Below are 22,653 nucleotides of genomic sequence, written 5' to 3'. Positions count from 1 at the left end.
AGGGCACACCACCTTATATCTCGCTGCTGTATGCCCCAGCATGTGGCACTTAAAGCACCTTTGCACGTTTGGATGAGCCTGGCCGACGCTATCTCTAAAGCTTAACGCCGAAGCGAAGTATATGCCTTTTGGCAATATTCATCATGGTCCGAGCACATCGCTCGCGTACCTCTTTTGTCTTTTATTACCTCTTTTCAACTTTCGGAGTTAATTGACCAGCCTTATACGCTTGGTTCAGCCTGGCCATCAACACTGACTTTGAACCCGATATCGGCAGATTCAGACGTGCGAGCTTATTTCTCAGCTCCTCCAGCGTCGAACCCTTTCCACTCGACAATCGTTCGTCCTCCACGTTTGCCATTTTCATTTTTGCTACCCTAGCACAAATAGTTCCTATAAACAAGTAAATAATAGATCGCGATGTCAACGACTAGGAAACCCAAACAATTATAACTGGAACGGCTCTCGCCCTAACAACGACAACAATTGTAACAACAACCGCAATATCAACGGAAATAACCGCCGGGATCGAAGATTCGTGCCGCCGACGCAGAATCGTCCGACACCTCCGAATAATTATAATGGAAACAACACTCGTCCCCTATACGATAGTAACAACATCAGAAACCACCACCAGGATTGGAGATTTGTATCGCCGTCGCGGAATCGTCTAAGCGACCCGGGAATAGAGAAAGATATTAGGAAAAGAGCAAGAGCATTAACCTGGAAAGAAAAATGCGTAGGTAAACATCTCAAAAGAGATCCAAGTCAAAGGAAGGATGCTGATTATTTGAAATAACCAACCTTCCAAACAATCCTCTCCCGTGCTAGTATTCCTGCGCATAGCAGGTTAGCCGAAACGTGGAGATTGTTGACCAGTGGCCTAAACTCCAATCAACGCTACTTAATCTAACAAGAAATATCTAATTGAAACAGTCTTTAGACTGTTTCTGGTGGCAGCGACTACTACATTGTTTAAAATTTGAAACTTTGGATAGCCAAACGTAACAATATAGATATATAGTTAAAAATTTTGATCGCGTCGTTCTCTCTCTTGTTCCAATATCCCGGCTGAGCCACTTGCAGTACCCACGGCGCCATCCTTAACGCCCAAACTTTCACTTGATCGGCCGGGGATATTTCCCAATCCCTTCTAATATCGTCCACCAACCCTTCTTTGTCAGTTAGCTGATCAATATTTTTAACTTGAATGGTCGCTCTTTCCACCAAGGCCGATACCTCCATTTGGTCGCTGAGAGCCACTTTGAGCTTCTCGACCACTTCATTTACCGCCACTTCTCTGTTTTTTTTTTTTTGCGTGGGGAGGGGAAAATGCTATTACGCATGCCCAGTGACCCGCATCACTGGGTTATGGGGGAGTCGGTCGGATGTCGTTGCCATACCCACTAAAAACCCCTCCTCCTTCTTCCTCCGCTTGGTGGGCAGACAACCCCGGTAAAACCTATCGGCAGTCATCAGGGTTGTCCTTTCGTGCCCCGTAGTATCTACTTCTTCGGGCAGTTACTGCTCATGTCGTCCTCTCAGCCAGTTCAGAATACTGGGCTGGTCTCCTTCTGCGGTTTTTCGTTGTTTCATGTTCTTGCCCTCATTGATCCGCGTAGTTGTTGTTTCGCTCGTTCTCCTCCTTGCTTCTTCCCAGGCCCTCGCTGTCACCCTCCTGTGACACATGACGGTCTTGCAGAATTGCCTGAATTTATTCCAGCTCTCGTCCTTGGCGGTCACCGTGGCGATCAGATTGCCCGCGTCTATCTTCCCGCCCAGAGCGTTCTCCAGCTCGATCCTTCCGTCCGTCCACTTCGGGCACGCGAAGAGGGCGTTCCCTGCATCGTCGTTCGGGTCTCCACAGTCGAGGCAGTTGCTGTCGCTGTCCCTGCCAATCCTTTTCCTATAGACACCGAAGCTCCCATGCCCGGTTAGCAGCTGCATGGTGTGGTGATCGATGTCCATCTTCTTTTTGGTAAATAGCAGCGCACTCGGTATTAGCTTCTTTGTGATATTTTCTTGTTTGTAGTTGTTGCACTCCTTCTGCCAGTCCTCTTGGGCCTTCTTGCGAATCGCCTCCAGTTCCTCCTTCAGCTTGCAGCCGTCATCCGTGCCAATCCTGGAACCATGGATCTTGTTCCTCTCGTAGGTCTCTCCGAGCATCTTTATCTTTATGTAAATCGGGAGATTCCCGGTCAACACGCAAAGTGCCGCGTGGGAGACGGTACGGTATGCCGTCGTTGTTATGCACAGGGCCGTTCGTTGTGCTCATTTCAGCTTTTTCCTGTTCTTATCGGTATTCGCTGCTCTAGCCCACACCGGTGCTCCGTAAGTTACGATGGACTCCCACACATTGTAGTAGAGCCTACGAGCCAAGCTGGGCGGCCCGTTGATGTTGGGTAGAATTCCCCTAAGTGCTCCTATTAACTTGTCGGCTCTGTTACACACCATCTCGATATGCGCACCGAACCTCCGACTGGAGTCAATGACGACTCCGAGATACCTGATACGATCGACCGTTTCGATGTCCGAGGAGCCCAACCTGAGTTTCACCACTCTCGGCACTCGCAAGCTTGTGATGAACATGACCTCCGTCGTTTCTCTCGCCAGGGTGAGCCCGACACTCGTGCACCAGTCGTTGGCGATCCTTAGCATTGTGTTGACCTTAGCGGAGGCCTCTTCGTTCCTCCCGACGGAGCATGTGATGGCCAGATCATCCGCGAAGGCGGTTGCTCTGACCATTGGCATGTTGTCGAGTCTCTCGAGCAACCGGTCGTATACCAAGTTCCACAGGAATGGTCCGAGGATGGATCCCTGCGGCACTCCCGCCGCCTCCTCGTGCTCCACCGTGCCGTGCTGGTTGCTCACGATGATCCTCCTTCCGGATATGTAACTGCCGATTAGCCTTTTCACCTTCCATGGCAGCTTCCTCTTGTCAAATTCCTCGTATATGCTCTTTCAGCTGAGCAAATTGAAGGCATTGCTAATATCTAGGGTGATCATCACGCATACTACCTTCTTCTGTCTGCAGATGTTGGCAAACTTCATCACCTGCGTGATGGCGTCTACCGTACTCCTCTTCTTTCTGAAGCCATATTGCCTCCGATGGAACGGGTCCATTCCGATGCATCTCTCGATGATCTTCTTAAAGCATTTTTCCCAAATCTTGCTCATGGTTGGGAGTATGCTTATCGGCCGGTACGCGTTAGGGAGACTGGGATCCTTCCCCGGTTTCCTTAGCAGTATTACTCTGGCCGTCTTCCAGCAGTCTGGGATCCTTCCTGATTCGGTGATGCCGTTGAACGCCCTTGTCACGAGCTCGCTCCTGCGACTTGCTATCAGCTTCGCGATCTCGCCCGGCACGCCATCGACTCCTGCAGCCTTCTTGGAGTTCATTCTTCCGGCGGCATCGACGACATCGCCTTCGCCGGTGGCGACGCTGAGGCTGATATCTCCTTCTTCTTCGGTCTCTGCCTCTTCGCGGCCCTCATGATGGGGGGGGGGTCCGTGTCCCAAGGTGAATAGCCTCTGTAGGACTGCCTTCACCATGTCGATCGGCATGTCGTTGGTTGGTCCCTTGCTTTTACATCTCTTCATGACCGTGCGATAGGGTTTGCCGCAAGGGTCGCTCTCCAGTATCTTGCAGTATTCTGCCCAGGCTGTTTTTTTTTGCTGCGGGCGATCTCCTTTTTTAATTGCCTTCGGATCTCCTTGTAGGCGTTGACGAGGGGCTCGGTGTTGCCGGCATTCTTCTTCCTTTCTCTCGTCACCTTCCTGAGCGCTTTGTGCGCCTGCGCTCTCAGTTCCGCGATCATCGGGTTCCACCAGTAGTTCGCGTACTTGCGGGTCGCCGCACAGCTCGACTTCCTTAGCATCCCTTCGCACGTACCTTCGATGCTCTTTTGCAGGGGCTCGGCCCCATCCTCTCCGATAGCCGCGTTGAGGTCCTCCTTCTTCAGTGTGTCGTCCAATCTGCTCAGGAACTCCTCCGGCGACATGTCCTTGGTCACGTACCTGTAGAACTTCGATACGGTCCGGGTCTTCCTCGCCTTAAACCTGTGGAGCACGTACAGATGGTCCGAGGCCGAGTATTTGTCCAAGACCGCGCTTCCGGCGTGTATCTCGCTGACCTTATTGGATACGCTTATTATGTCGGGGAAGCTCGTCTTCCCGTTCATGAAGAAGGTGTGCTTTTCCTTGAGCCTCAGTGGAAACACCCGGTGGCCGCTTAGTGCCTCCATTAAGACTCTCCCTCTCTTGTCTGTGGTCGATCCTCCCCAACAGGTTGACTTTGCGTTGAAGTCTCCGGCCACGACGACCTTGTCGTGTCTTCTAGCAGCGCTCTTCGTCATAGTCGACAGCGTGTCTATGTATTCGGAGTATGCTAGCATATTTATGTTGGGCGAACAGAATCCGCTGAAGCAGAAGACGTCGCCGACGCGGACGCCCACTATCCCGTCGCTCTTGACCTCTGTTGTTTCATCAGGCAGTTTGCCGTTGAGGAGTGTGACCCATATCGAGGCGTCTCCTTTGGTGTCATTAAACCAGTGCGGTAGCTGCCTGTTCGGCTCGGAAATTATTATTATATCCGGCCTAAGTTCGATCGCGCATTGGTGCATCATGTCCTGCGCCAGCTTGCATCTGTTGAGGTTTATCTGCAGTATCCTCATTTATTCGCTTTCAACCGCCTTCTATACTCTGGACAAGCCAGGGATCCGGTTACGTGGTCAAATTTCACACCTTTCTCCTTGCTGCAGATGGAGCAGCAGGGTGCGTTGGCGCAGGCAGCTATCGTGTGGTCTTTGGCACCGCACTTCCTGCAAATCTCCTTTCCAGGGCTTATCGCCGTGCATTTGTTCGCGATATGACCGAACATGTGACATCTGTAGCACTTTACTACATTGGGTAGTGCCTTTATCGAGGCTATCGTCAAGCCGGTTCTGATCTTCCGGCTCGCCCCCTCTTTGGCCAGATAGGCTTTCGGCATCGTCACTATTGCCGATTGGGTGCCTCACGGCGCCATTTTTAGGGTCTTTACTTCGACCTCAGTGATGTCGCTTATGCCCAGTTGCATTCCTATCACCCTGGCTAGTTCTTCCTTGCCTACGAGCGGGTCTATATCCCTGATCTCTACGGAGGTCTTGTCGCGCATTGGTAGCGCTCTCACCTTGCCTCTTAGCGCCGTGTTCATATCCGCCGCGGTCTTTTTGTCGTTGCTACCTGCTTTCAGTTCGATCAGAATGTCACCTGTTCTGGTCCTCCTAATTCCACAGCTCTCTTTTAGGGTCTCCTTTGCCCCCATCAAGTCTTTGTAGACCTGGATCCACTCCTTGTCTTGCCCTACTTTGACGAGGATGGCTTCGGGTCTGTTACGTACCCTCTTCGGTCCCTCCGGCCTCTATGGTTTGTCCAATGCCGCCCTTCCTGCGTTCGCCTTCCTGACCACCGTCGGGGTGTCCGTTATTTTTCCTCTCCTTCCGCGGACAGGGATCCAGTCATCCTTTACATCGCTGTCCGTGCAGTCCGTAGTCGCTTTTGCCGAGCTGTTTCCGGCACAGGCTCCTGCGTAGGAGGCCTCCACGGTCGTTGGTCTCTTTCTCTTGGTGTCGCCCTTCCCCTCGACGGGCGATCTCTCCTTCCTTTTGCCTTCCTTCTCCTCAATCCTCCCCGGAGGGTTGGTCATCCTGGTGGCCGTGACTGTCCTAGCGTTCCTCTTGAGCCTCATCTCGTCCAACATCGAGTGGAGCTTGATCGCTTTTTTACTGATAGCGTCCCTCCTTTTCTTGATGTCGGTATCCTTTTTGCTCATGAGGTAGAGTCTGCTACCTATGCATTGGATTTCGCGGAAGACTTCTGTGATGATTTCCGTCATCGCCTTCCATTCGCTCATTTTGATGACGATACTGTCCTCGTCATTGCTTTTGGTCTCGGCCGTTGCTCTGTTCGCCATGGCCTTCCTCCTGAGACATTCCCTTGATGCCGCCGCTTCGCTGCCGCTGTCCGACATTTCCGCCGGTGTGTCTAGCTCCGAGGTGCTGGCCGCTTCGTCCCTCGTTGCCATCGGCTGGCTCCTGGCCAGGCTTCTCGTTGTCTTGCACGCGCTTCCCTCCACTGGGGACTTTTTCATATATCTGGTGATCTTGTCACCTTTCGGGATTTTTTCCTTGGCGAATCGGGTCGCCTTTTCGGTGGGTGGTGTCTTATCCTTGAGTGCCTGCATTGGCATCTCGACATCCTCGATGATTCCCGCGATGTCTTCATCAAATTCGAGGTATCTTCTTGTGCTTTTTTTGCACATCTTTTCCTCTGTGACAACTGCGGGTGTTTCTTGGTCGCCGGTCGTGTTTACCGAACGAGGGGAGGCCCTGGGTTCGTCCTTCCCCTCGCCGTTCGTCCAGTCGTTGGGTGACCGTCGGGTCGAGCCTGGGAGGCTACTCGAATCCCCGACGGGGCCTGGAAGCTCCGAAACCCCCTGAGCCGTAAGTTTACTTACCTTATAGTACTTGTCCATATTGTGTTTGTAACTTTAATATACTTATATATATATGTATGTTTGAAATGTATCCCTCCGCGTGTATGCGATTCGTGTCCTAAATAACTTGCCGATGTCGTCGTAAAGTCGCCAGTCGTATGACTGATGACCGGATACTAAAACTCGCAGTGTCCCTATCACTGTTCGACGCGGGGAGTTTAGACTGGCCCTACACGGGGGCGCTCTCCACCACTCCTTGGTTACCCAGGTAGCCCGCACGGTGGCGCTTCGGTCTCGCGACCCAAGATGGCCTCCGCTCTGCCCCTAACCTCACTTTCCACACACAGCACTTTCAATCGTTTCTCTCGCTTTTATACCAGCGAGCTCCCCTATTTCTTGTATTCCCACTCATTCCGGAGCACTAGGAACTTCACTTTCGTGCACTTTTCCGCCCGAGTTCTTTAATTTACCCAGATATTTCGGTTATGCCTACGGAGCGACGTGCACGTGTCCGTTCTGCTTACCGCCATCATCGAGTGAGACCGCCACTTCTCTGTCAAATTCTATTAAGATGTGGCCGGCCATCGTTTTCCTCATGCCGGTGGTATCCACAATGGTACTTCTCACCGCCATGTTCTTCCTGTATAACTCCATCCACCCACAGCCCTCATCGACCTTGATCAGGATGGCTACCTTTCTTCTTCTTCCCGGGAGTATCCTTCTACCGGCTCCTCCGCCGTCTACTCCACTCGCTTTCTCTCCTACCGATATCGACACTGGTGGTCTTCGTCTTTTCTCCTTACTCTTTCTCCTCTCCACGACATACCACCTGTCGAAGTCGCTCCTTTCCCTCTCGGAGTTATCGGCGACCTCCGCCCCTCCACATATCTCTGCGTACGTTGGCTCTACTTTTCTAGGTCGTTTAGCCCCCGCCGCGACCTTACTGCCTTCCGCCGGCGAAACTGTTTTCCTTTTTGTTTGCTTCGCAATCGGCCTCCGAAAAGGATCTACCTTCGCCTTCTCCTGCCTACCCACGGCCGTCTTGTCGACTATCCGCCCAGTCCCTTTCACTTAGTCCCTTTCGCTAGTTAGGCCAGACTTCGTCAAGATTCTTCCTCCCGGTGCCCCCATACACTGCTCAAGGATACACACCGAGCCGTCCACCATGTCACTCATCTTTTTGAGATCCACGCTCTCCCTCCTATCTCTACCCAGCCCCTTAGCAATGGTAATTAGCGCTTTCACCACCGCCGTTAGGGTCCTGGTGAGACTATCCATCTCATTACCCGTCAAGTAATACCTCGCATCCTTCTCATTATCACTGAACGGCTCTTCAGACGAAAAATTTTATATCTATATCTATATATATATATTGTTACGTTTCGCTATTTAAGTTTTGAAATTTCAAACAATATAGTAGTCGCTGCCACCAGAAACAGTCTAAGGACTGTTTCAATTAGATATTTATCATTAGATTAAGTAGCGTTAATTAGAGTTTAGACCACTGGTCAACAATCTCCACGTTTCGGCTAACCTGCTATGTGCAGGAATACTAGCACGGGAGAGGATTGTTTGGAATAAACAATTATATTATAAACAATTATTATTGGCAGAATTAATAACGAATTATTAATATTAATCAAAAGTTGACTCACCTGATGTTGGCCTCCGCTGATGAACGGGCAGGCCGCTGGGGCGATTCCGGTTTTACAAAGATTGACACTCCTATAATTTTTTTGAGTTTTAAACCTTTATTTAATTTGAACAGCGTAAACAACAGTGTGTCCGGACGTGTTTAACAATTCGAAATTCTAACAAAAAACTTGAGTCAGCTATTGTTTTAATTCTAACTGACAAACGGAGCCAACTAATAATAATTATGCAATAATTCACATGAATTCGGACTGACTAATAACAATTATTTTCAAATTCGAACTGACTAATAACATGTATATCTCGTAACTCTTACACTCGAACTAGAACGAACAATTATTCTCTAATTCTAACTTAAATTCTAATTAAATCAACTGAAACGAACTGATATCAGATTCACTCAAATTTAATTGAACGACTAATACCAATTATCTGCTTATTCTACCGAAACGAACCGATTCAACTAATATCAATTATTTCGATTATTATAACTAAACCACTAACAATTACTCTCCTTATTCCACAGAAACGAACCGGTCCAACTAATATCAATTATTCCGATTATTCTCTTATTCTAACTGAACCACTAACAATTATTCTTCTTTATTTTCGCTAAATTATTCTACTGAACCCTCTACCGCACTGTCCCCGATTTCGTTTCCGCCCGGAATTCTCTTATCCTCAGCAGTTATCGGCGGGAACATCTCTTTTAAGGACAGCTTGGAGGCTCTATTCACTGGGATCAGGGCACTTGAAGATTCTGTGTGGCCCCATAATTTTTCGCACAGCCTCCTCACATCGGCGGCTTCAGGTGGTTGCCTGGCTGGTTCAAGGTTTGCCCGATCATTATTGATCACAGCATCAGCGAACCTCCTAGGACATTCATGGAACAATTCCTGGCAACGTGCGAAGGAATATCGCTCCCTGGAATTCCTATTATTCTTTGTTCTTCTATTTTTTATTAGTCCGACTTTTAGAAATTATTTTAGAAACCATTTGGTTTTTGTTTAAATTTAAAATTGTCTCATATAGAGATGTGCATATAAAATGATCTATCCTTTCTATAAGGACTTCGTTCAGCCACTTGTGAATGACCCATATTTCCATCAACCACTGGTAGACTGCTCTTAAAACAGGGGGTACCTCGGTTGGCTTGTCAATTTCATTTTCGATTAGGAGCCTCCATTCTCGGACAAATTCCTCATTATTGATGTTTTCCTGTATTCTAAGCACTTCTTCAACATGCGCATTGCCTGAATTAACGAGACCGCCCCCCCCCCTCTGTTGCCAATGAGGTAACCTCTTGAGAACTCCCTTCACCGAATAGATTTAATTTTTTTCTCTGGTGTTTAATTTGATCTATCGTTTCGTTGGTTAGGAACTTATTAATTTCCTTATTTGGATGTTTGCGTCCTTTATAAAGTTCCCAGAGTCCCTTCAAGAGTGTTACCTCTTCTACTGTCCAATTTTTCCCTTTTTCATGTTCGCGGTGGTCCGCTCCCCTTCTTTCTATGTTTCTAAAGGCAGGGTTTAAATAATTTTGCATAAAAATAATTTAAAAAATGAGTACGTAGAAACATTTTACAACAGAAGCAAAGCATGAAATGTTATGAAAAGTAAATCGTTTATTCGTTTTAAAACATATTTTATGTAACATGCTCTATCAGTTTTTTTACCTCAAATTTGTCTTTTATTTAAATTTTCTTACATCACTTCCATAATATATTCATGAAGTAATGTTGAATATATAATACAATGCTATAGACCTATTGCGTGAAACATCTTAAAAACAGCAACACTAGTAAAGAAGAAATGTTCTTCAAGCCTAAATCCAAATATGATACAGTACTAAAAAACTAGGATTAATATATCATAACAGGCAAAATGTATCTTCATAATCTATGTTATACTAGCGATTTTCCACATGTTCAACGAGATATGCAGTACAGAGGACGTATAAATTTGTTTTTTTATTTTTGTTAAGTCACAAATCAGAATATTGAGTATGTTATTTTCTCGCGGATTGTAAAACATAAATTGTAAAAGTGTCATGGCTCATTTTATTATCGTGACTTCTATTCAAAATTTATCAATGTATATTGCGACCTGGAGATTACGGTAGTGAATATGCAACGATCGAATGCCCCAGAGAGAAGGGCTCGGTCATTATATTTATTCTTATGGTGGGTTCGATAACAAAATATCGGGTTTAACAGTCGTATACAGCACTCGATCATTCTGGATTATAACCTCTACCTCCACGATTCCTTTTTGCTTTTGGCATTTCATCTACATTGTAATAACAGTTTTGACAAATGATACGGTAATTGATGTTTCGATGAAGTAATTGGTAACAGTGAGTGAATAATTCTCCATATACCTCCGTGTGATAGGCTGGAAGTTCTCCATCCCAAGGGCCGTAGAATTCCTCTCCTTGTTCTTGTTCATAAAAAACGATGCCCATTCTGTATATTATAGGAAAAATTTTCATTATTAACGTGTTCCTTTTATTTCTTGTCTTTAATGCGCCTGTTTCTAAGCTCGTCACTATCTACTGCGACTGCGCGTTAATTATAATTTATTTATATGTACTGAACGTGGCATTCTTTTTACTTCGATTTTAACATTATGGTACTTGAAAATATTGGGAAAATATTGGGAAGCGTGGCTACACGCATAGGCCAGCGCCCGTGTCCACGAGGAAAGAAATCCTCGAACTCCTGTCTTCCAAGAAAATGTGGCGGGATGTGAGACCGTCGTTGTACGCCGCGTTCACAGACGGCTGCTCGCGTTTCCCTGATTCCAGTTACAGGGGAAATGGCACTTTCTTTCGTGGTTTTCGAAAGTCTCGTGATAGTAGTAGAGACCATTTTTCGGGGATCGCGATCGCGATCGTGGTTAGCGACGACTGTCGAGGAGTGTTAAACTATTACGATGTTGTTATTTAACTCCGCGAAATATGAATTTGGCTCGACTAAGTCACATTTTTAGGATACACCGTAAACGATGGAATTAAGCCGAGCATGCAAAAGCGATTGCGAACGTTCCAAAGCTCGCGACTAAGCAACTGCGAAGGTAGCCGGTATGATTAATTTTTATCGAAGTTTCATATCGGCGGGCACAAAAATCCTGCAACCACTCATCAACTTACTAAAAGGAGCAAACAAGGGCAACGCGCCCATCGAGTGTTCGAAGCAGACCGAAAACAGTTTTCGCGAGTCGAAACACGCCCTCGTTGACGCCACGATGTTAGTGTCACGCAGTGGACACGAAAAGTCGCGGAATTGACAGATCACCGGTGATTTCCTCTCGTCACAGTTCGAACGTTGTACAAATAAGGTGAAGAATTGAACTTTAGTTACCAGCCCAAGCTCATTATCACAAATCTTGGACAATTTATAATCGGATTAAATTATGAAAATTAAAGTATTGAGGATTTTCCCAAGAATTCTAAAGGGATGGCCCCGGTGTCTCTTTCATCTCCGATATATATAATGTTCCTGATCCTAGGCCTAAATTCTAATATTTGTAGTGTAGGTATACTGTATTCCTCGATCGAATTTATACGTCGTTCGAACTGTAAGCTATTGACTTGTGTTTATAACATATTGCGTTTGGCTTTGTATTGGTTAAAGTTATGAGTTAATTTTGGAGCCGTTTCTAATATTTTCTCTAGTGTTGGGATATCAATTTCTTTGAAACAACGTGAACTGTGCTTAATTTTGATTTCGTAAGAAATATTTTTATGTGTTCCTCCTATTTTCATAATGTTACGATCCTACGTGTTTATACATCCAGTTTTGCTGCTAATTAAACTCGGTTGTTTGATGTCTAAGATTTTATGTGTTTTACATAAGACGTCTGTAGAGGTTTAACCGGTTAAGGATAGTGCGAAATGATGAGAGCAATTACTGCTGTCGCCGCTCGTTATATGTATTTCAAATAATTAAATAGGCATACGTACACGAGATACGAGTATTGCGGAGATACCCGTTAATGCTGACGATTTCTGTGTATATTCGCTCGATACCGTACTATATTCTGCTCGTTCGCGAACGTGTCTGTTTATTTATACTGGTCAGAGGAGAATCGAAAAATTTGAATTTGTCCTGACGCGACGGTTGCCTGTAGCGGCGGCATTGTTTTGCCCGGAGTTTACGTTACTTGTATTCTAACGCTCTTGATGCTCCGGGACAGAACAATAACATAATTTGATATGTCCTCTAAATCATGTGCCGCTATACGTCGATCTGCAGATTTTTCGTAGAGATAACGATATAATAATTTTCAGTCTGTAAAGGTACGAACGTCAATTCTTCCAACATAAATACAGCAGTAGGGCAAGTTTTGACTGTCTGTTGATTATTAGTTAATTCGATTCTATATACACCACTATCCAGGGGGAAAACATGGACCTTGCCCCCTGTTAACCCCTTTATCTTAAGGGCAATGCCACCCCCTTTGACTCCCGCTTTCACTTCCACGAGGATATCCCCGTTCTGGATACATGTGACGCCCGTGCTCTCGCACAGCGCCTCCTTCGCTACCATAAACTTCTTGTGGGTCTGTAACCATTGCTCACTTTCCCGGACTTTCACCAAGAGGGCCTCAGATCTGTTTCGATTTCTCGACAACCTTTCCCTCCTCTCTTCGTTAAGCGGTGGCTTCCTTTCCTCGTTCTTGCTCCTCTTTCTCTCACGTCTTCTTTCTCGCCTACTCGTCTGGACGATCCACTCACCTCCAGAGTCGCTGGTTTCTCTGTCCCTAGAGTCATCGTCGCCCCTTCTTCTCTCCTTACATATCCTCGCGTACGAGGTATCCCCTCTCTCCGCCCTTTTCATCCTGCCAACTTTCTTATCCTCTAGCGGCGACACGGTTTTTCTCTTGTTGCTCTGTTCAACAAGCAGCTTGTTTCTCCAGTCACTGTTCCGTTTCCCGATCTCGACCCTCGGAGGGGGAGTTTGCGTAGAGACATTAGCCTCAACGGGCCTTTCATCTGTTTCCTAACTTTGCATCCCTTCTTTTTTATTCCTCCCAGACGCTGTCTGTTTTACTATCGAACGAATCGGCTAATTCTCTGATCTTTGGGTCCTTTTTGGAAATTAAGTGAAATCTGCCCACAATCTCTATCATATTCCAAAAGGCATCACTAACGATGCCGATCACCTCTTCCCTTTCACTGATCCTGACTATCACACAGCCTTCTTTGTTTTGTTCCGCACTCGTTGTACTCTTTTGCCTCCTCAGCGCCGATTTGATCAGTGGTTCCTTCGAACGCCTCGTTCTGCTCGCCGCTGGAGTACTGTAGCAGCTACTACCGAATACGGAAACCTCACCTTCTGATCACCTTTTCGACGGCTTCACTAGCCGGTTTCCCGTCTAAATCGACCAAGTTTCATCACCGGAGCCAGATATTCCTCCTTGACGGTAGTGACAGAGGCAATTTTCAGTCGTGTTATTCCCGCATTACCACTTACTTTCAGGCTGCGAGGCTCCTTTTTCTCCACCACCCGTGGAATATCATTTCTAAATAGTAGAAGTTTCTCATTCTGCTTCGCTGGAGGAGTAGTACACGACGCCCGTTTTTTTATTATTCTTCTGCGCCTTTCTTTGCCTCCTCCAACTTCAAACACGCTTGTCTTCGTAACTCCTGTCCCCGGTCGCATTTACCGATCGACAGGGGGCCCCGGAACCCACCCGATACATTTTCACCGAATACTTTCTTCTAGCCTGAGGACCTGATAAATATAAATCTTAGGATGCATGTAGCTAAGGTTCTCTAAAGGGACAAATAGCCTTTGTCTCAATAGTCCCTATACACACCACCCGCTACGGGAAAACACAGGAAATCTGCTTTTCCTCACGTACGAAGCTCCTCGCTAGCAACTTTCTCTCAAGGGCAGTTAACATCCCTTTCCAACCACCAACTCAGAATTTAGTCAATTAACAGCGACGTCCATTTCCCTCACTTTCCGAACCAACATTTTCCTTAACGTACCCGATGATTCCGTATCCTTAGACACACCTAACACAGTTTTCCTAAGGAGCATCATCGTGACACAAGAGGATTCTGTCGTGAGCCGGAAGACGAGCAAGAGTCGCTGATCCGAACTGACCGTTGGTAGTTGGCCGTAATAGCGAATCCGAATCTCCCGACATTTGGTACAATCGTCCCGACTTGAATCGCAACGCGAAACGTAAAACACCGAGCTCGAACTTGTAACCGCGTTGTTACGATAATTGTATCACGCGTTCTGCGCACGAATGTATATCGTGAACCTAAATCAATAAATAATTATTGTTGAACAATACCGAGTGATTCTTTTACACCTATCACGCACATCACCTCAGTCCCTTTGGAGGGGTTATCGTCGAATGTATATCAGAGGCAGCTATTCAGTTACTATTTTGTTATTATTTCGATATCTGTGGCATGCAGGATAGCTCGACCGTGAACCGGCTCCTCTCATTTCATTAAATAGAATGGCGATGGTCCACCAGAAGAGGCCAGTTACTCGGCGATAAGAACAAAAATCGCTCATAGCATCTAAGACCATACTTCCAAACTTTCCCTACCGCCGCTTATAGGCAATAAGAAGCTGCTTCTATATATCTATTACTAAAATACGTCTTATCCTCGACAATATTTCCCATCAACCAAAAATTCACGGAACGCCGCTCATGCCCCCCTTACAAATGTAATATTATAAAGGAACTCCCGGGCAGTCGACTATATCAAGCCGACTGTATCGAAGTTCTACAGTAATTTTTCCATACTTCCAGATTTTTTCCCAACACGCGATTTGGCGCGTAGATAGCTACAACTGTATAAAACTAACTAAAGTAATTTTAAACCTCGAAAAAATTTCCGAAATACCAAAAATCTCCAATGAAGCGGCTCAACCACGGTGGAACCTACTACGAGTAGACTTCATTTCTGCCAACAAACAAGAGATCCATAAGGTGGCGAACCTCTTCCCAAAGTTGCGATTGGACATCGACCACTGCGCCTGGAGACATACCGAACCGTACGACAACATGACGTGTCGAAAACCAAGCTTTGCAAGCCGCGGTTTGGTCGGGAACTTTCGTTTAAGAAATTACTCCCATTCCAGCTTATTCTATGTTATTAACCCACGTGATTAAAATAATCCCACTTGCCCAATCTTAAACTATATTTACATGCGTTAAACACGTACCATAAGAAGAGCGAATAGAGGTGAGGTTTCTAGTGGATACGACGACCATCTGCTGAGTCCCACTGAACCCAATAACGCGGGTCACTGGGTATGCGTAATTTGTATTTTTCCCTCCTCGTGAAAAAAGGCATATCAACCTGGTAAGGTGAGCCAATGTTTATCTGTAGATGATGTAGTGTGTGGAGAGGACGAAGGTCATGAGGATTAATGACGAGACCTTTGTTGTTGTAACCGTCGGATGTATTTGAGACCAATAAGTTAAATATAAACGTAAATGTTAATCGTAAATTCGAAGTATAATTCGCGATATGAAATCACGGGATGAATACTCGAAAACGTTTATCGCGTAATTTAATACACGCTCGTTAAATATCGAAAGTCACTACGGATGCCGCTAAATATTTGCTATAAACTTGGGATATTATATATGGTCTATTTATACTAGTCGGGGACCGGGGGAGCGAAAGAATTCGTATTTGCCTTCCTACGACGATTGCTGGTAGCGGTGACATTGTTTTTTACATTAACTGTAGCCTAGCGGTCTAGGTACTTCGAGGCAACAACGACGTAATTAGCTGTGTTCTATGACTCATGTACCGCCACATATCTATAACTATTTTACTCTTCATTATAAATTCTCAAATCATACCACTGTATCTTAGATTAACTGCTTACATTTTAATCAAAATGATACTGTTACAACTTTGCTTTAATGTTACTACGTTCTTCTACAAAAAAGGAATCAAACATTCAATTTATTTAATTTTTAGAAATTGCATGCTTAGTCCTGTCAATGATAAAAAAATTTACCCTCTTTCCCCTTGACAAGGTAAGACTGATTATATAAATAACTATTTCTTTTATTCACAATTGTCAAATCCTCCTAATGTGTTTCCGATTTTATCCACTACCGCTCCTTTGTATCTAAGCTGCAATAACTACCACTTTATTTTGATATTTATTACACTTTCTAACTCACTTTAGTCATTATATCATACAAAAAAATTTTTTTGATGGCGCAAGCCCCATCAATACCAACGATTCATCCACTTTCCCTTTGACAGAGCAATACCGCTAAACAAAGTCACAATTTTATTTTAATTCTCAATTTCTAGTCCTACACTTGCATTTCTTATTTAACGCTTATTATTACATAACCCAACCACGACAACAGTTATTTTTATACTAAATGTTATTACAAATTTAACTTTTATTAAAACCATATCTATTATATTTTATTATTACATCTTCCTGCTTGACATTGGATGTCTATGACCATTGTTAGTCCAATCATAGATATTTCTATTGTTGTTTTTAATACTAGATACACCAATTTTGACCGAAGAGTCATTTTACTTTAATGCGGTTTATCCTGTTTCTTATTTATTAGTTTGCCTCCTTTGTTTTCAACTTTATCTCCTTTGTTCTATGCTAAATTTATTTCGAATAACCTTAATCTTAATTTAGTTATAATTAACTTCCTGTGTATTTCTATTATGTAGCGATATATACATATACCGCGGTTAATTTAATTCATTTTATTACCTAATTAGGACGAATTAGCCGATGATTATCTACACCTAGCTTTCTGGTTCTCCATAATATTGGTAAGCTAATCTATTAGAGTAAGTACCAAATTTATTTACTAATTTCTATATAATGATCAATTTATTATGATCTCATTAATCTTGCTATATCTTACTATACTTTAACTACAGCTTCTTTCTACAACTATCAATTTATTATCCTTATTATATTTATTATATTTATTATATTTTATTTTTATTTTAGGCCCGGACCACCAATCCCACCCAATGCTATCAAAATCGCATTTTACGTGGCCAGTGCTCAAATTGGTCTTTCTTTAACAACGAACTACGATTATTTAAATTCTAAACGTCGGCACTTAACCCCTTCCCGTGCCATTTAGTTCGACGAAACTCGGGCCCAAGCGGTAGACATCGACGCGCACTAAACAGATAACGGGCAAAAAAGCTGTCCGCGAGCTCGGCTTGTTACGTTTACGTTTGGCCCAAGTATCTGGTCGCGAATCAGACTCGCGATATTCATGTTTTGACCAAAATCTTCATCGCGAGTCTGACTCGGTAAAGTATGGAAAGGGGTTAATACAAGAATATTCAAATTGTATACATAATTAGTATTTAATATAAAATTAAATATTTATTTTAATTACACGTCAACTTTATTATCTACCCTATCTTTCTGTCTATGACCTACGTCCACCTTAACATGTGACTCGTAGTTATTTATTCGTTATAGTTCCCGAACTGTAATTGCACTTTATTTCAATTCCTATTCTAGTCAAATTCTAATTCTTATTTCCTTTAATTTAGCCAATAAATTAACTTAATATTAATTTAGCTCACTCTAATTTTAATAAAAATCCACTAAACTCTTATTCACTCAAAAACATTAATTGTTATATAGATTTTAGCCCCGCTACGCCTTCCAATTTGGCCTGCGACTTCTCGCATCCGTTATACCCTCTGATCTTATTCAGTCAACATCAAACTATAATCACTATACGCACCCGTGACGCTATAATTCATCTCAAATGGGAACTATCCATCACTGTCTAGCTCGTTAAAAATTGGCATTTCTCATGTTTCCTTTAAACTAATTCCACCCACGTTATGACACATCTACCCCTAACCAACTACTATTACAATTAGCCTTATGCTCATGAGCAGAAGCTCGTGGCAAACATGTCCGCAATCAACGTCTCGAGTTGAACTCCAGTTTTGCTGCTAATTATACTCGGTTGTCTGATTTCTAAGAGTTTACGTGTTTTACATGATACGTCGATCTGCACATTTTTCGTAAGGATAATGATATAATGATTTTCAGTCTGTAAAGGTACGAACGTCAATTCTTTCAGCTTGAATACAGCAGTTGGGTATGTTTTGATTGTCTGTTGGTTACTAATTAGTTCGAATCTACATTCAGGTGAACCGATTCTATTGTGACGTGTTTGAGCTTCCTTACAAATGTGGATGATTGCCGTACGTTTATATTTGTTTAAGTAGTGGCTATCGACAAAGGTGTATTGTTCTAAGTTGATTAGTATTAGTGTTGTTAATTTTATGTTCAGAGGTAGGATCACATTAGTTATAACTATGTTTCACGGATAAATCTATCACACCGTTCTGAGCCGAAAAAACCTTTATTGCACGCGCTTACAGACGGAGGAAAAAAAAGAAACAAAAAAGTATCTAGAACTATCGATCGAATCTATTGATTGCCTTTAGAACAATCTTCTAGTTACTGCCTTTTGTAACTAGCGCATCCGCATGTGGAGGGCGAGCGCGCACTCACGTTGCTATCTTCAACAACTAGTTTCTATTACAGATACGATAAATACAAAGTTTTGCTTGGAGGGTAACGGATAAATTTGTGTTACTTTCCACTCGTTATCTTCTGAAAGTGATACAGTTATCGTATATATAAGTTTGTTATCATTTGTCCATAATTTCGGTTTACTTAGATCTAGAGTTAGGTAAAAGTTTCGAACTGAAGGTTCGATATGGTTACTGATAAAGTTTCGTTTCGTTATTTGGTCGAGTGTTGTTAAGAATTGTTTAGGTTCTATAATTTGTGAGTTTATGATTCCTTGTTTTCCTGATATGATAATGCTAAAAATTTCGTCGATGTTGATATGGAGCTCCGATATGATAGATTCAGTCTGGATTAGTAAAGACACCGATATTTCGTTTTTCTCGTTATGGTTTTCAATTTTGCGTATATCCTTGGTAATGTTTTCGAGTTGGTTCGCCTTAGTGTCATCTGGTACGTGTCTGACAAGTGCAATTTGGTTACTAAGGATCGTTTTTATTTTGTTGATGGAGTAAAACAAGGTGTCAATATTTTTGTTAATGAGTTCCAAGTTTTCTTCTTCGAGAGTTCCCAATAGAGTTTTAGATACTGAGCCTATGACGTTGAGTAGTCCGCGTTCGCTTCTATACTGTAATAACAATTTGAGTTGGTGCGTTAGGTTTTGGAGGTTTCTATACTTGATTTTTAGATTGTTAATCTCTGGTATGGTTTACATTGTCGGTCTATTAGCTCAATTACATGTTGTAATCTATTGGTTTGATCGTTTGGGTCGCTAAGGTTCACTATAAGGGTGGGTCCACTATGTTCGAAGAAAACGTTGGCATAATTTAGTGGTCTTACTAGTGAATGTATTCTAGAGTTAGAATTATCCATGTTATGGTCGCCTTCATGATTCTTTGCGTTTGACCGTTGGAATATTCAATAAGGTAAGTGGGCGGATTGGGCGAGAGGCTTTCAGCTGGTCCAGACCATTCGCGGTCTAGTTTGTTGGTTTTGTTACGTCGGGCGACTCTTTACCTAGACCAGGCCATAGACCGCGGCCAGGATGGCAACCAGATGTCTTCGCCTCTTTATGGCTCACTCTCAACAGTCCCAAGTAACCCCCATAAATCTCAGAAATTTCCTATCTACTAGCCTTCGGACCAAACAGATATTCTTTCACCGAACGGTTTCTAAAGTTTATTGTCTTCTATGCATTGAACGGGAAGTTGGGTTTTCCCACTGGTCATGTAACCTCAAGGGCAGTTAGCATCCTTCCTCATCCACCAACAGAGCAACTAGCCAATTACCAACGAAACCTATGTCCCTCACTCTCCTAACGAAACTTGTCCTAAACGAATCAGATCATCTCATGTCCTTAGATCCACCCATTCCAAGCTTTCCTCCGCCACAGCGCCGCCACCAAACGGCACCGATTTTCCATCTTTCACACAGTCAACATGCCTTTGACCGGGTACACCCTAAAATCAGTCACATACCTAACTAATGCATCCGCACCAGCGTAACTATCTTCTCTACAAAGTTGTTGGAATAAAGCATTAATTCATACTTGTTGTATCAGTGTCATAGTGAATTTAACCACCTCTATTATCCTAACCGAAATAGGGGATCGATCATTTCGTGGCGTCGATTATCTAATCGTAAGGGGAATTTACGACTATCGTTGGCGTGCTTCTTCGCGATCGCGTCACTCCGCGAGTGGTCGAAACATGTTTTGTGATCGTTATGTATCCATGCTTTATCTTTTACTTGGAATATCGTTTGTCTTTTAATGATTTTTCGTATCTAATCTCTCAGAGACAGATCTAAACTCGTGAGTTAGGCTTTGAAATTGTTCAGTCAAGGTAGCAATTAGCTCATTTTGTTTAGCGGTTCTTTTGTCAGTTGGATTCATGTTGAGAGATAAGATACTTTCAGCAGAAGAAAAGTCACTATCTTCGGAAAGTATTTCGGGTATACAGTTTCGATTGTGGCGGCACTCGACGACGAAACTTTCCGACGGTTTTGCGACACAAAGCATAATATTACCGAAACGTAAGGTCGACATACCTAATGAGCCATCGATATCCCTACGAACCTTTCGCCGAATATTTGGATGGAAGCGTACGCCGCAACGGTCGCGGACGTCTAACGAACGCGTGCGTAGTAGGGAATCGATTCGTTCTAGTTCGAACAGCGATGTGCGCACTCTTTGTTGATAATACCACATCGCTCACTTATATTTTAAATACATTTGGTTCTGTCATTCTGTTTAATAAATATCATCTAACATTATTTCAACATAAATAATTTGTGTCTTCCACAGATTATTTATCTTAACTTTCAGATTAAATTCTAACAAAAAGATATAGGGCGCTAACTTGGAAAGGTTTTTATATTGAGGTTTTAATCCCTCTGTAGGGGTTATCGCCGGGTGTATATCAGAGGCAACTCTCTGGTTATTGTTTCGATAGCTGTGGCATGCAGTACGTTTTGTGTATATCAGAGGCAACTCTCTGATTATTGTTTCGATAGCTGTGGCATGCGGTATGTTTCGTCTACTCTATTATTGCTTCTTAACATGCGACATTACTGAGCGTGTGACATTAGCGCATCCGATACCAGGCGGGTCCGTCAGCCCCGCGGTAGACGCATCCGATTACGCGATAGGAGCAGCATTACAACAACGCGTGAATGACAAATGGCAGCCGCTAAGATTCGTTACAAAATCCTTGACCTTCGCGCAGCAAAAATATAGAGAATATGACAGCGAATTTCTTGCGATGTACATCGCAGTTAAACGTTTTATCAGGTCTGTAAATATGAAACCGGAATTTGCCTATAGACGGCCCTAGCTGATAATGTAGTTATCACTAAACTGCGTCATTGATGCAAAAATTCTTTGTTGACATCTCACAAACATTTTCGACTCAGAACAATACAAGTTTCATACAACAGCATAGTTTGTAATAGCGTCGAACATGTCGAATTTTGTGCCTGGAAACTACGATTTCCGGACAGCATTGATTTTCTGTTACCATTTGAAGAAAACTGCTGCAGAATCGCATCGAATGCCTGTCGAAGCTTAAGGTGAGCATGCTCTTGGTAAATCACAGTGCTTTGAGTGGTTTAAAAAATTCAAAAGTGGCAATTTTGACGTGAGGAACGAAGAACGTGGAACATGGAACGTGATCTATTATGAGCTGTTAAAACCTGGCGAAACCGCCAATACTGAGCGCTACCGACAACAAATGATCGATTTGAATCAAGCTTTGCTTGAAAAACGACCAGAATATCAAAAAAGGCAACACAAAGTAATTTTGCTTCATGATAATGCACCATCACATACAGCAAAACCGGTCAAGGAATCGATCGAAGCGTTCAGTTGGGAAATACTTTGGCACGCGGCTTACTCACCAGACTTTGCTCCGTCCGATTGCTATTTATTTGCATCGATGGGACACGCACTTTCTGACCAGCACTTCACTTCCTACGAAAATGTACGAAAATGGCTCGATGACTGGTTTGCCTCAAAAGAGCGACAGATTTTTTGGCGTGGCATCCACCAATTGCCAGACAGGTGGGAAAAATGTATAGCTAGCGATGAGTAATGCGTCCAATAAAATATTTTTAATCATTTTCATACAATAAACGTGTATTTTCTACACAAAGATTCTAGTATCATATTTACATACCTGGTGGATAAGCCGTAAGAGGGAGAAATTTCGCGATATAAACCGATCACAAACCCTTCACCCTACACATTCAGCCAATATCTAGACAAATATTCGCCGCGACAATTTCGTCATCTTGACTACATCGGACAGTTCACAACCGACACCCGATACATTAAAGGCTTGGACAATAATGTAGCCGACGCTTTATCTCGCCTCGAAGCGAAAGGGAAGTGTGTGGACTATAAAACTCTCGCCGCCGCGTAGGAAAACGACACCGAGGTACGCGACATCGTCAAGTCCGATACATCCGCATTAT

The sequence above is a fragment of the Bombus affinis genome, chromosome 18 (genome assembly GCF_024516045.1).
Source record: "Bombus affinis isolate iyBomAffi1 chromosome 18, iyBomAffi1.2, whole genome shotgun sequence".
In the NCBI taxonomy this organism is placed as follows: Eukaryota; Metazoa; Arthropoda; class Insecta; order Hymenoptera; family Apidae; genus Bombus; species Bombus affinis.
The sequence above is the reverse complement of the archived record's forward strand: the minus strand, read 5'-3'. Positions refer to the sequence as shown.